Consider the following 16,019-nt stretch of genomic DNA (forward strand, 5'->3'; position numbering starts at 1 on the left):
ATATTCAAACGGCAAAACATTTAGCACACTATTCTTGTACCTCTGAGACCATGCCTTAAGTTTGAGGCCAAGTTCAGGACCCTGTTAAAATGAACTTTCTGATCTTGGTTCCGTCCCCAGTGATTACTTGTCCTCATTGAAAAACTCAACATTCAACCAGACTTTTTTTTTTTTTTAACATAGAAAAGGCTGGAGTGTCCTGTTTAAAGATATGTTTCCTCCTGTATAAAACTATTCCTTTGCAGTATTTATTGTAGGACCACAAGAGCCTTGTTCAGATGCTATGAAAGAGAGAAAGCAAAGGCACATGGTAGGAGAAGAGGTATTGGAGAAAATTAGTATTTCTCTAGTGAAAGAAATGCAAGTGTTTTAGCAGGTCAAACTTAGCCACGAACTTGATAAGTTTAGCCAGCCTGTAAGGCAAAATATAATGCCATAATTCCAGGTGATTTTGATTCTACTTGTTTTTAAGAACGAAACAAGCTGGTGGCCAATTGGAACCAAGGCAGAACCCCAAAGTCCTGCACCCACTTTACTTGCCTGGGGGTCAGGAGCCCTGGGCCCGCACTGGCTCACTTTCTCACAAACATGTATTTATTTTTTATTTAAGCATTTACTGAACACCAAAATACCCTAGGTTAGCATGTCAATGGTAGATATACTGAAGGAACAGATAAACTCACTCGCAAATACTCCTGGACTTGTGTGCAGTGAGCTTGGAAGTCCCTGCTCTGTTCCAAATACTATACTTTTTTATTTTATTCTCACAGAAACCCTTGAAGGTTGATGTCAGTCTCCCCTCTCTTGCAAAGGGTAGTGGAAGCCTGATGCTCTCCAGAGGATGCTGCAGGGCCAGGATTTAGTGTCACATTTACCTGAATTCAGAGTACGTCCCCTAGTGGTCTTCTCTTGCTAAGATGGTACTTTCTGTATGATCTATGAAGGTCTTGAACATGGTTGTATATTCCAGGCCGACATATGTATGAATTATATATAATTCTGAATATGCCAGGCTGTCTTAACTCTGCTTCTTTCCAGCGGAGAGACATTCAAGATTGCTATGCTCACACCACCAGAGACATTCTCCAGCTTTATCTCTCCTCTGCCCATTCCAGAAAAATCCCACTACTCATTTCTGTGACCTGAACATACTTCACTTTATCCCATTTAGCTGTGGCTTGGAGGGATTGGTAACAGAATCCAACCTGTAAAGTCAGATATGCAAAAACCTAACTTTCTCTCTAATCCATTTAATTTCCACTTGGATTCTTCTCTTTACTGGCATTGAGGGAAGTTAATAGAAGTCAAGCAGGGTCCAGTGCAAAATGAAAATGCAAGTTCCTGGTTCAAAAGTTAATTTCAAGATGATGATAGCAGAGCATCAAACCAAGCACTGGCTCCTTCTGAGTGGGGAGCCCTGTGTAGCTGAATAGGTCACATAGCCATGAAGCCAGCCCTACAGCCAATTTTGGATTCCTTTCATCTCTGTGGTTATGCTTAAATTCCAGGAGCTTACATAATACATGTTGTGGGTAGGAGGTATCTAATCCTTCCTGCCTGCCGTCCATGCTGCCGTCTTGGGGAAAAGCCCTTCTTTCTCGCTCTCCGTCATGAGTCCAAGCAGTTGCCTCATTCTCATCCGTGAGGCCCAAACACCTACCTTCTCCCACTGCTGCTCCAGTGCACAGGGGCAAGAGCTTTGAGTCGGCCTCAGACCTAAACACCTCCTTACTCTCAACCCTTCAAATCTGCCTAAGGGTATCACTCCTCCTTGGAACTCAGCTCTCAGGGAGACACAGACTGCCCGTTGTAAGGATCCACAGCGGCTACGCACAGTCTGTGCACTTGCCCCTCACTCCCAACCTGGAGCACCCTTGCCTGTCTGGCAGTACTGTATCTTATCAAGTATTTTCTGTGCCCTGAGTCCTTTACATGGACCTTCAAGGCTCAAGCTCCCGAACTACAAGAGCCATGAAGGGATTCTGTTCTGCCTCAGCCTTCTGAAGTAAAGAGTATCAAAGAACAAAGTTGTCCCAACAGAGAAGCTATGAAGTCAGGGTGGAAAATGGAGGTGAGAGTGAGATGTTGGAAAGAAAAAAAGTAGGTGATGTTTCAAATACGTTATCCAACCAGACATATTATACCCCCAGCATTGTCAAGAACAAGTGTGTGTACCCCAGTGGGTAGTGAACACACCACTTCCTTATATTCCCTATTCTAGTCTTAGAAACAACTTGTATTTCCTTAAATATGCCCTGCAGTGTTTATAACAAAACACACACAGACACACATAGGAATATTCCAGAGCTTCCTTTCTAAACAGTATTCCCTCCAGAAGCAGAGAATGCATTTTGTCCGGACATAATTTCCATCTATAGATGGTAGGGTAACATGGGATAATATGGAACAAATCTTACCATTTCTACCAGACGGTGAGATGGCTTCCAGACTTGAGACACATACCTGGTTACTGCAGCCGCCTTTACCTCCCTGTTGCTTCTCTAAACTGTTTTCATCACCCCAAACACACACACACACACACATTTAGGTTTCTTTCTCTCTCTTTCTGTTTCTCTCATTATTTATTTTCTCTCTTGTTAAGCATAAAACTTACCAATCCTTAAATAATAATTTAGTATATTTTGTTAATACATTAATATTACACATAATGGATATATACTAATATATATTAATTATTATATATTGGTTATTAATACAGCAGTCTACCACTATAAGAATAGTAATACCAGAAGCTATTCTGGTATTTTTTATTTATTATATATGCTCATCATTCTAAAGATTTTAGATATATTAATCTATTTTCATGAAGTAACTCCTGGTACATTTTATAAGGGCTTTCTGTGGTCTTGCAGGGAGCTGGGCTGTGATTTGACATAAGGATAGTCACATCTTACAGGCACTGTCTGCAGGTTCTTCAGAACCTCTACGTTCTTGGTGGTAATAACTTCCTCCTTACCAAGAACGGACAAACCCGTTCACACCATCTCCTGGTATTCTTTGCAACATTTACATTTATAATAGAAATTTTGCTTTAAGTGTAGTCTTTTTAATAAGTATTTACCCAATGTGTAGCTAAGAAATTAATTATGCTACAAATATCTATTTGATGATTGCAGCATTCAGTTTCCTAAATTGAAACTGGGCTGGGGGATGGGAAAGAGACCACAGGCAGCAAATGTCAGAGAGAGTGTGGTAAGAAACTAAAAACAGAGTCGTGCTGGGCTGGCACCCCTCAGAAAATGGCCCTAGGGGATGAGATCTCCTGGACCAGGAAAGCTCCTCTGGCTTCAGAATCACCCCCCTGGGAGAACAACTTAATGGAGGTGGTGCTAATGCATCAAGGGAGCAGGGGCTTTACTTCCTAATCTGCACTTTGCACTCAGCTGCAGGCACACGGCAGGCATCCCTTCATGTGGCAAACATGAAAATGAATTGCTCCCTGCCACGATGAGGTTGGTGTTTGATGTGTGGGGATGTATGCTGGGGAGGAAGAGAATGAAAGGTCTCTCTTAGGGTGGCAGAGGAAATCTGGATTTGTGTCCTAATAACACACTGTGAACAGGATTTGTAGGAAATGCCCTGTTTTTAGAAATTACTACAGGTACACCAGTGTCCCTCCTGAAGCAATAGACACTTTGAATCTGTGAAGGATAAGATGACGGCATGTTTCATTCATTTGAGATTTGAAAATATTCATTAGGATCATAATAATAACAGAATCAGGGCCCTTTCCCATTTAGGAGTTTTCACTTGACTTCTACTATTTTACTTATTTGATCTTAAAACTGCATGGAACTGTAATGAGGGAAATATGACCACATGTTTAGTTTCCCCAGGACTTCCATGGCTTCTGTGTATTGTCCTGAGGGTAATTATTAAAAACATTTCTGACATTCTGGAAAGGAATTCTAGTTTGAACAATAAGTAATGGCTGCTCTAGGGCGACAGGCATTAAACCATGTGCCAAACGTCATCCTGTCATAGTTAAACTGTGCTTTAATATTCCAAGGTCTGCTCAAGCAGCAGCATTTGGGCCAAACAATGCACCAGCGCCATCCCTTGCCTAGTTTGTCTTGTGCCTTTCATTTCTGACACCTGATTCCTTTTCTGTTTCTCGACTATACTGGTCACCAGACTTTGGTGTTCTCCTCTGCATCTTCCTACCCATTCATCCATGTCACCTCCACTTTCTCTGAAACAGATCCATGTCCTGACCCCATGGCCTAACTTGAGCATCTGTCTGGGGAGTTTGGTTCTAAGCATCTGTCTGGGGAGTGCTGTATCAACCACACAGTAGTAGTGGGCTACATTGAAATAAAAGTATATTCCTCACCCATGTAACAGTTCTACATGACAGTTCTTGATCCAGTGGTTCCTGTGGGCAATCACTCTGCAAATGATGACTCGAAGATTCCTTTCCCCTAATGGCTCCCTTGTCCCCGAAGGCCAGAGAGTCCTGTCTTTTTAGCCACTGGGAGAAAATAAAAGAGAGAATGAAGGACAGGCTTGCAAGTGGTATGTAGCATTTCCACTCATATTCTATTGCCCAAAATATAGAAAGATAACATATCACTGGTTTAATTTTATACACAAGAAGAAGTGGACAAAGGGTTTGGTTCTAAACTCTGCTAAAGTTGGCCCTTCTGGTAATCAAATACCCATTTCATTCTCTCACACATAGAAAACATCTCATGGTGAGAAATAACTCAGAGTCACACCTAGTTCCTTCATTCAGGTCAAAGTCTGGGTTTTCTGAGAGGTGAACAGGCCTCTCTGACAGGTTCATATGTGGCTCCTGTGGCCCAGTGACACATGAAATAAAAATCCATATCATCACCACAATACTCCAGATACAAAGGAGAAGCACGGGCAGGATAGCCACAATAAAGCATTTGGAAAAAGGAAGGATAGAAAAATGTCACAGTCAGTGGTCCATAGCAATTCTGAAATCCCATCGGATTAAACAGTATGAAGAGCTTCTATCCTGGTAGAAGGAATATTCCTTCAGTTTAATGTCCCTCTACTGCATTAGAGAAACTCCCTCGTCCATTGTTCTTTGTGACTTCTGACTCTCCTTTCAAGGGCCCTCAGCTGCATCTGAAGAGGATGTGAGGTATATGTTCTCCTTGGAGGATGCATAGCTTTCTCAACCTGTTTCCATGATAGATTTCTGATCTGTTTACTTCTAGTAATGGTGCCCAGTTATACCCAAAGTTCTTTCCTACATATAATGTTGAAGCATGATTTATCACTATGTTTTCTAGTCCCTATGCCTATTTCTCCCTCTCTGCTCTCTCTTTCTTTCTCCCTTTCTCTCTCTCTTACCCAACTTAATGGTGCTACCTTGAGGCAATCTGAATAAAAAGACTTGTGTAGATATTAATTAATCTGTTATTTGCTTCAAGGATGAGTATTAATAACTCTTTGTCTCTCAAAACCAGTCTTATGAATTACTGTCTGAGGTCTAGAAACAGTAATTTTCCAACCCTATAATGCCTTCAGATTTTGAGCTCTTTCTCTTCTCTTTCACTGTTGTTTGCAAACTTACCAACTCTGACCTCAGCTCTTTCTGGTGGTATTTTGCTAAAGGCAATCAATAAACCTACACATTTCAACATGGTTTGTTTTCAACCACTTCTACTAGAAACTTAAACTCATTAGGGAAGTCTGCTTTCCAAATTACTGTAGGCACAGTTCACCAAATATTTTACCATTTTATAACATGGAATGCCAGCTTGGCAGTTTCTAATATCTCATTCCTCATTGCCCACTGTCTGACTATTAAGCCAATGCCACGTATTTTAGGCTATTGTTAGAGTAGCATCCAGCTTCAAGATACCCATTCCCAGATTAGTCAACAAAGACCATCTACTGTTAAAAACTGCAAGATTCCAATGCCTGGGCAATACAAAGATTTGTTTTTAATTCACAGAACACCGTTATCATTGACAATTTTGATTTGGTGACTTGCCTGGGGTCTCTTGTCAAATAAATAACCCGAGTGCCTGAATATTTCCACCTTATAGATCTGCCATCTGATGATTTCGGATCCTTTGTTTCCAGCTCTGTGGGTGGGTGTTTTAGGGACAAACCTAGTTTGTAGGGGCAAGATATGGAAGCAGACCACATCACTTCTACTTACATCCCATTGGCTAGTGCTTATTTCAAACACCCCACTTACCTGCAAGGCAAGCTGATAAATATGGTCAAGCCATATGCACCACAGGAGAGGTTGAGTGCACCAGGTATCAGTTAACTGCCTCTCACCTCCATATTGGCACTTTAGTATTTGCTTTGCAATATTAGACTAGAATCCTTATAGATGTCTTCTACACAGCGAGTGCAACCTGAAGATTTGTCAATAGTTGTTGCTGGAAGGACATTGCACTTGGAAGGGGGCGTCTTTTCCTGGTCTGGTGTATTGAGTTTTGCTTACCCTTGTTCCTGCTGCACAGTGCTTTGGTGCTGTGTGTGGTGACATCCAGCCCTGGGTCTCACCTGCAGACCTAGAGCATGTAGCTCCTCAGTGGGCTTGCAGCCCTAGCACAGGCCTGGTGACTACCCCCAGCATCCTTCCTAGCATGGACATCACACACTTCAGGCCTCACACTGGCAGCAAAACCCAACTGTCTCTGTATGCCCTGCCACCATCTGCAGGTCATCTGCATCCTAGTGTTGGTTCCTGTTTTCCTACAACTCTGGAACAGCTCTGACATGGGCAAGCCAGCAGTCTTCTCCACCATCCATATGACTCCAACCTTACTTCTCTGATGAGTTGTGAAACCCAAGCTTGGAGTTCCAAGTTTCTCCTTCTTTGGACATTCTCCCTGATTCCTAGGATGCCATGAGATGGAGTTATCTTTAGGTCTTCATAGTTACTTCTCTATCACAATAATTTAATGATTTTTTTACAACAAACTTCCTCTGTTCAAATTATTGCAGGTTTTTTTGCCTTCTGGTTGGACCCAGGATTTTATATACACTGGGTTTGGGAAGTATATCATAGTTTCTGTCCTAGCCTGAGTCACACACATGAGATCCCGACTGTTTCTGTCAAGTTCTATCGCCCAAGGCATTTTTCATTGAAAACAGACCTGAAACCCAGGTCTTCTGATTCTAAAACACCACAAGGAAAAGGAAATCATGTAGGACATGGCAAATAAACTTTTCAGTACAAAAAAATTAAGTACAACAATAATATTATGTCTTAAAGATAATGGTTTCTCACCAAAGGTATTTAGGATCTTAAAAAATGTATGCAACGTTAAACATAAAACAAATCATTATGTTTAAAATATAAAAAATATATATTCTTGCCACTGCCAGATTTAGCAGGACTAAAATTAAATAAATGATTTATCCATTTCTGTGTATAATTCTTTTATTAAGATATAATTCAGATACCATAAAACTGATTTTTTTAAGTATACAATTCAGTGGTTTTTAGTATATGGACAAAGTATGCTACTATCACCATTATCTAATTACAGTTCATTTTTATCACCCTAAAATGAAAAACTGTACCCATTAACAGTCACTCTCTTTTCTTCCTGCCCCCAACCCTAAGCAATGACTTTCTACTTGTATGGGTTTACCTACTCCAGAAATTTTGTATTAATGGGATCATACAGTGTGTGGCCTTTTCTGTCTGGCTTCTTTCAGTTAGCCTTATACCTTCAAAGTTCACCTATGATGTAGTATGTTGTATGTGATTTTTGAAGTTTGATTTTCATAATCATTGAAAGCATATTCATTCTTCTCTGTCACCTACAAAGCCTGTGTTAATGATACTACGACAGCCATCTAGTTTTAACTTGTAAAGAAAAGGGAGTAATTACGAAGGGAAAGTAAAAATCTTCATGTTTTCATGAAATTCTAAATGTGAGCAAAAAAGAAAGTGAAAAATACTTCCAATCCTGCCTTTTAAATATTCTTTCTTGGTGTACTGCTACTAATAATCAACACTTACATAACACTTCAGAATTTCAACACATTTTTATATTGAATGCCAAAGGTCACACCTACTGCAGGAATTATATGCTGTGTTTAATTCCTGGAGACTGTAGGAATAGTATAAATAGCTCTATTATTTTTTTTAGATGTTATTATCACACATCCTAAATGTAAGTTAATAAAGCCTCTAGTATTTCTTTAAAAAATGCTTCTATGGACAGAAATTGGCAAAAACTCACAAAGGCGTCCATTTTTTGGTTTGTTTGTTTTTTTTCCAAGAAAATCTTGAAGTTGGTTAATCATGAGCAGTGTCTAAAAGAGCTTCATGGTCTACTTTTCCTTAATGGTTTTCCATAATATAAGAAAGGAGATGACATGTGATATACAATGCCATCATTATAAATATACCTACATTCAATTGTTTTTTCAATACTGTTTTCTGAGGTGCTAAAAGCTATTCCCAAGCAGTAATAAAATTCTAGCCTGTATTTAGTTAGAACGTTTGCAGTACTCCACTGAGATATGAAGTAGGAACATTATTACAGCTGGAGAAAGGGATGGTGGTAAGTTAAGTGACTTGTCCAAGGAGACACAATAAATCAGATGTAGGCCTTGGGAATAAACCTTGACTTCCCTTTAAGACTTTTCTCTGATACTATATGGCCTTTCTGAGCCACTGGAAGTTTCGTCATTAACCTTACAGTTAATTTTAATGTTTTATAAGGCCTTTTCCAGATACATAAATATAACCTTCTCTAATACAATTTCTTAGGCAATGTAAATTAAAGAAATCCACTCCTAATAAAAGCCAGAGAGAATCTACCTTATTCACAAAATATAGGAAACCCAGTAACTTAGAGTAATGACTTCCATCTGCCACTAGTAACTGATACAAGGTTATCACATGGCCTAGCTTATTGTCCTTACTATTGGGGACTGATATGTAAATATGTTGGACTACTGACTATAGATTTTCAGTAATGGGAGCAGTATGTGGAATATAGTATGGACTCCAAAGATTTATCAGTTAAGTGCTAGTCAGGAAAGATGATTCTTATTCCCAATGTTTAAAAATTACATATTTATCATACCTCTAAGTAGTGAGTTGGATATTCATAGACTAGCTTCAGACAGGGTACAACTGTACTTCCAAAGATGGTTCATATCACAAGATACCTGCACTCCAATACTTTCAACTCTATTGGGTGATTCTTGTATTGGCCTCATTGTGTTCTGCATCTCAGAATAAATTCATCTAATAAGCCTGATGCATAGTGTTTCTATCATCCTTCCTGACTTGGATGCACCATCTGTTACATATAGCAAATGTGTATATGGCTGGTTCCTTAAGAACATTGACCAGGCCCTTCATGACAGTGAGTTCTTTACAGTGTTCCACCTTAGTGCCCAGGTTGTAAGAGTCCAGATTTTCACTTTCAGATGAAAATCAGCTTCTTAGGAACTAAGCTTAGAGAAGAAACCAAAATTTAATTTACCTTATAATGCTTTTGGCAAAGATACTCTGACCACAAAGGGAACAACCTTTCACAGCATTAAAGTAGACCAATCAATACCTCGGTATGAAGCCTTTTTAGGAAATCCTAATAGCTCTGTCCAAGAACTCTAGGCACATACTTGTCCAATATTCTATGGCTAAAGGAATTAACAAAAGTGGCCCATCCTAGAATAAAAGAAAATTCTATCCTGAGTGTAAATTCTAGTTTCACAGGCATCAAGAAATTAAAAACAAAAGGAGATCAAATCTCGGGATGCTCTATTAAACTTATGTATTGAATATATGTAGCAAGTTGTCCCACTGTATCATCCAGAGAAACAGAAACAATAGATTTGGGTGAGAGAGAGAGATGCATATATACGTACATGTATATTGTATATCATATATATATATATACATACACACATGAAGATATTTCTACAGATACTAATTTTATGAAGAACCCCAAATGACCAGGTGGTAGTCAGTGGAATCATTACTGTGTCTCCCAGTGGTACATTCAACTAAGGTCTCTAGACCAGTAAAGCATAAGCTTGTGAAGACAGAAAGCATACCTTTGCCTAGTGGATCGCTAGGGATGGGTAATAGAGAGTGGTGACATCCCATTTCTACTTCCTGATTCCTGGTCCATGAATACTGGCTGTGGGTGCAAGATCACCATATATTGGGCATGAATCTAGAGCATATTTAGCTTCCTGCAGATCATTGCTCTAGTCTTGCAAGGTATTACCACCTAGTTATTGCTGTAACAAGGTCTTCAAAAGGACCTTCCACTGTTTTATCAAATCAGTTATTCAAAATGATGAGATACATGATATGATCAGTGAATCCCTACACATGGGTCCACTGCCCATGTTTTGCTTTGAGGCCGAGTTCCTTGATCCAAGGCAATGCCGTGTAAGATACCACGAAGGCGGATCCTGCATTTGGGAAGTTCATATGTGGCAGTGTTGGCAGAAGCATTATGTGCAAGGAAGGCAAATCCTAATACAGAGAAATTGTCTATTTCAGGAAATTATTACATCCATCATATACACATATCCATCCTCCATCCTAGGGATAATAGGCTGACCTACACAGTGACATCAATTCAGCCACTGAGGGCAGATAGAGAGCTATTACTACATGGTGGGCAAAGTAGACTGTGGAAACTTGGGCTAAGCAGATTCCTTTGATCTGTAATAGGAGCATATTTCTGTAACTTGCACTGCTGAGAAAACTACATTACAGAAGAATTATTGTTTTGTATCTGGAAACTATATTCTATTACCTTGAAATTAATGGAGTAAAATAGAAATTTCTCAGTGCCTAAGAAAGAGGAAACTCTGAAAAGTGTCTTAATTAAAATAAGCGTTTATGCCTAGACCTATCTTTAATTTCAGTGTGTACTTGGGCAAGATGCTTTTATTGAAATGCTTAGGTAACATTTCAATCCTCATTTGAAATAAGGATAATAGCTATTTTGTGTGTGTGTTTTCCCCCTTTTGGGGTAAGGATCAAACAGGAAAATGTATAAAAGCACTTAGCTCAAGAGCACAGATCATAGATTCTGCTTAAGAAATGATTTTTTTAAATGTAGATAGTCATCTAATTTCATAACATCCTATAAAGTAGTTTATAACTAGTCTCCTTTTGTGGATAAGGAGACTGAGATTTAAAGAAATTAAATGAAATGCCTTCCTGAAAATCGGACAGGTTGGCCTCAAAGAGATGCTCCATGGTTCACATCCAGGTTTTCCTTCTCATAAATAACATTTACCATGAATTGAGTGTGTGTGTGTGCGTGTGTGTGTGTGTGTGTGTGTGTGTGTGTATGATTTCAAAATAGATTCAAGCTTATGTAGAAAAATTTAAAAACATACAAAGAAGAAAATTAATTATTACCTATTACCCTGATATTTCTTATATGTAAACTACATATAAATAAAGAGTGTACTATTACTGAAATGATAATAATAGCTAAACTCTGAGTCCTTTTATGAATAAGTGCTTTTTCTAAGGATTTCACATGGATTAAATCACTTGGTCTTAACAAATGCTGTAGGGGGTAAGTACTCTCCTATCTCTCTTTACCAAGGAGAAACTTGAGGCCTGGAGAGATTAACCAGCTTTCCCAAGGTCACCTGCCTTAGTGGTGGAAGCAACTTGCACCTGGGCCAGCTAACAATACCCTGAGTCACTAAGCTGATAACCTTAATTGACATATATTCCTACATTGGAATCATGCTACTCATTTATTTATTATAAAATACTGACTTTTCACTAAAATGCATAATACTAATATCTCTTCATGTCCTTAAATATGTTTCTACATGATGACATTTATAACCAATTTAGTTTTACAACTTGCAAAATACACTTATTTATTCAGCCAACTCTGTATCCTTGGATGCTTACACTGTTGTGTTTTAACACTCAAACAAAACCTTTATATGTACATTGTTGTGCATACAACTGAATGTTTTCATGGGGCAAATTTTCCTAGAGTGGTATTGCTGAAAAATTCTTATTGATTTTTGGTACAGATTTCCAGCTTGCATTTGAAAGATGGTACTGATCATCTCTCCCCCACCAACAGTTAAGGATAGTGCTCTGAATCCATGCCTTCTGATTCTCACTCACTGTGGCCAAGGTGAACCAGGACTTTTTCTAAGGATTTCATATGATAATTGCTGCTTAATCCTGCCACTTGGTGACAGAAGACGAGTCTGAGTCCAACCTCCCAAGAGCCTTCTTCTGTGTGATGTCCTTTTTATTCAAGTGTTATTCCCCAATTGAAGCACATCTATGTAATTTTATGTGTGTAAATCTAAAGTAATGAAATAGTACATCTATTGTGAGATTCAGATGGGAACTCTTTTATCACCAGATGCCAAAGGGGAACTTTTATTTTTAAACCCACTTTCCTAGGCATGTGTTTGAATTAAAATGGATAAAATGCAAACTTTGGGATAGTCAGTTATAATAGATAAGTCTACTACATAATGACCAATTTGAATGTATTGTTAATCTCAAGAATGTCTTTTTTTTTCAATTGCTGCCATAAGCCTTTATCTAGTAATAGCAAAGGTATGGCCAACTTCCCAGGACATCCACCATGCAACTCAACTCAAGCTTTCTCTCAAATCTCTCTGCCTCTCAATTATTAGAGATTTGTAGTCAAGAACTCTCTTCAAATATTAAAATTTGTGATGTTTGATAATTTTGCTTTATGAAAAATTATCCTCACAACTAATGCCTATGCAAATCAAGAATTCTCTATAAATTACCTAAAGTAGATAAATAGGCATCTATTGACTAGAGTAGATAATTTCCATTGTAAACATTTGGAAAAATTGGATTTTTCATTTTGTTCCTAGAAAAATACATATGCATATGCATTTCCTTATTAATTCCCATAGACACTTTTTGTCTCTCAGTGCAAAGATCAGTACAAAGAGGAGAGACAGTACTTCAACCTCAAGTAATGTTTCACAAACTAAAGGGGATCATTTTTAAAAGGATACAGGGGAAAATATCAAGGAAAAGACAGATTTCTTTAGATTTGTTTTTTTTTTTTTCTATAACCATTAAAGTAGATGGAATCAGACACATCATAATCTGGGGAAGAGTATTGGACTAGAATTTGGGAAAACTTCCTTGGGAGTTTTCTTTCTTGCTCTTGACTTTGCACAATGCACTTCAGGACTTGTGGGAAAATCCTCGAGACCGGACACCAGCTAGAACCCAGATGTACTTATTTTTAAGTCCAGTGGTCATGCCCTACATTCAGGGGTACTCAGGAGCCTGTGTTCTCCAGTGTGACAGTCTCTGGGGCCAGACACTGAGGAGTTAAAGGAGGCCAGGGTGCAGGGACAGCTGGAGATAATTACTTACAATCAAAGGACATGCAGAAAAGCAGCAGGAACAGCAGGGTGAGGTGTTCTGCCTGGCTGGATTATAGGAGTCATCTGGGCAGAGGCAACTGGGCTTAAATACTAGTAAGGGAATTTTGTACTGTTTGATCTTATTTTAAGACCTAAAGAGACTGGGATTGGTTTAAACCTGGTTTAAAATGCCCAAAGGTAGACATTCCTGCCATAATCAGCTTGAACTCTCTTGTCCTGTAAATGGGGATATAGGAAAGATGTGTTAGAGCCAAGTAGGCTTTGTGTATTAAACACAAGATCAAGTTTTACTTCTAAAATTCTGAAGGATAATTTTGAACTCCTATTTTCCAACATGAGCAGTTAACCTAAAATCCTGGACATCTGACTTTGTTCTTCATATTCCTTTTCCTAAGATCTCTACCTAAAACATCCCAACTTAAAATTCTTTCATCAATTCACTTTTTATGCAGTCTTAAATTATATTTCAGCAATTGCCGTCTTCCCTTAAGAGGCCAAGATTCATGAGGCAAATAAATATTTCTTCAGTGAGAGAGTGTATTGTAACCAGCACTATTTTAAGGAGATATCAGATCTCTGATGTCTTTAAATTGGATTTTCTTCTCAGATACATATTTTTTCCCCATTTACTAATGTGTGAAAATGGATTCACTGCATTATAGCCAGTGCCTAAACCTTGACTCTTGGAGAGACCAGTCCTTGATGAACTCCAATCCAAACTATAATCACCCTTTTTTGGTTTAATTATAATGCTAAAATATAAGCTCTACACTTCACAACACTGGGTACTTTATCAGGTAACCACAGAGTTAAGCATACCAAGCAACTTGAAAGGAAGCATGCTTACTTCGAAGCTGATGGCATTAGATGTTACAAGATAAAATGGAAAAATGACTCATGTACACACGGCTGGGGCAGGACTTACACAGACAGTATAAATGACAGCCTTTTCATTTATGATACAGAATTTGTAGGGGGCAAGACTCTGTGGTGGAAGTTAGAAGCCTGGTGGAAGTGCTTTTCATACACAAAAGCACAGTCACAACCTAATGTATGTCTCTCTTCCTTAGAAACTGTCAGTGGTTCCCTGTCGTTTACAGGACGAAGACCAAATACCTTAGAATTCACAGCAGCACTTCATGGTATGGCATGTTTTAAATCTGCCTCTGTTGCCTCTTCTTCGCTTTCCCTGTCTCTGCCCTGCATGCCCATGCTCCATCTGGCCCTTAAAATGCTGTTTGCATTCTTAGCCTTGAACTTTTGATCCTGTTACATTTTTTGAATTAAGTACCTTGCCCTCACTGCCTGACCTGGAAATTTTCTGTCAGGCTTCAGAAATCCTCCTCCCGAGCTAACACTCTTGATCAACAAATAAAGGCTATACCATTTTTACCCCCTCTTATCAAGCAAATCCTGCCTTGAAGAATAAATCAATACTTTATTGGTGTATCCATAGTAGGATATACATCCCTCTCTAGAATTCATTTGTTCAATAATTCAGGCATTACTTCATTCATGCATTTGTTTAAAGGGGACTTCTTCAGTCTTTTCTGCATAATAATGGCGATCATGACTCTCAATTCTGGGAATTAAGCAGTTAAGACACACAGACCGATGATCTCAGTGCTAATGATCTAGCCACTCCCTTAAACTTCTTCACATAATGCTATGACTAGCCACTAGCCTATCTGCTCTCTTTGGAGGATGGATAACTTCTTAATAATCTTTGAATGCACAAGGTTTAATAGGATTGTTAACATTTATGAACATAACATATCTAAATGATGCTCACTGTGTTTGCAGTAGAACTTTCAGGCTTTACATGAAATTTCCCATGGATCACTGTGAGCTGGACACTCATTGTGCCCAAAGAGATCACACAGTATTAAGTAGCAGAGTCAGAAACTGAACCCAGTGATGTCTACTCTAAAAGTGAAGTGAATGAGTGAATGAATGTTACAGAAACAGGTCACTTTTTCACCCAGAGCCCCAGGTAAGGTAGGAGGTAGTTGTTGGTTTAAGGAGGAACAATAATACAAAGAATGGAAGTCTCCATTCTTACTAAGCAGGAAGGAGCAACCTGCTTCATGTGCCTGAAGACTGAAGCTTATGCTAAAATATGTGTCTCATCTAATTCATCACTAAAGCTGGATCTCTTTAGACTAGGTAGAAGGGGTTGGCTAATTAACTCACTCATATTTTTTAAAAATTTTTATTAAGGTATTATTGACATACACTCTTATGAAGGTTTCACATAAAAAAACAATGTGGTTACTACATTTACCCATATTATCAAGTCCCCAAACATACCCCATTGCAGTCACTGTCCATCAGTGTAGTAAGATGCCACACATTCACTGTTTGCCTTCTCTGTGCTACACTGTTCTCCCCATGATCCCATACCCCTCAATCCCCATCTTCCTCCCTCCCAACCTGTCCTCGCATGTCCCTTCCCTTTGGTAACCACTAGTCCCTTTTTGGAGTCTGTGATTCTGCTGCTGTTTTGTTCCTTCAATTTTGCTTCGTTGTTATACTCCACAAATGAGGATAATCATTTCGCACTTGTCTTTCTCCGCCTGGCTTATTTCACTGAGCATAATGTCCTCCAGCTCCATCCATGTTGTTGCAAATGGTAAGATTTA

The sequence above is a fragment of the Manis javanica genome, chromosome 2 (assembly GCF_040802235.1).
Source record: "Manis javanica isolate MJ-LG chromosome 2, MJ_LKY, whole genome shotgun sequence".
Taxonomy (NCBI): Eukaryota; Metazoa; Chordata; class Mammalia; order Pholidota; family Manidae; genus Manis; species Manis javanica.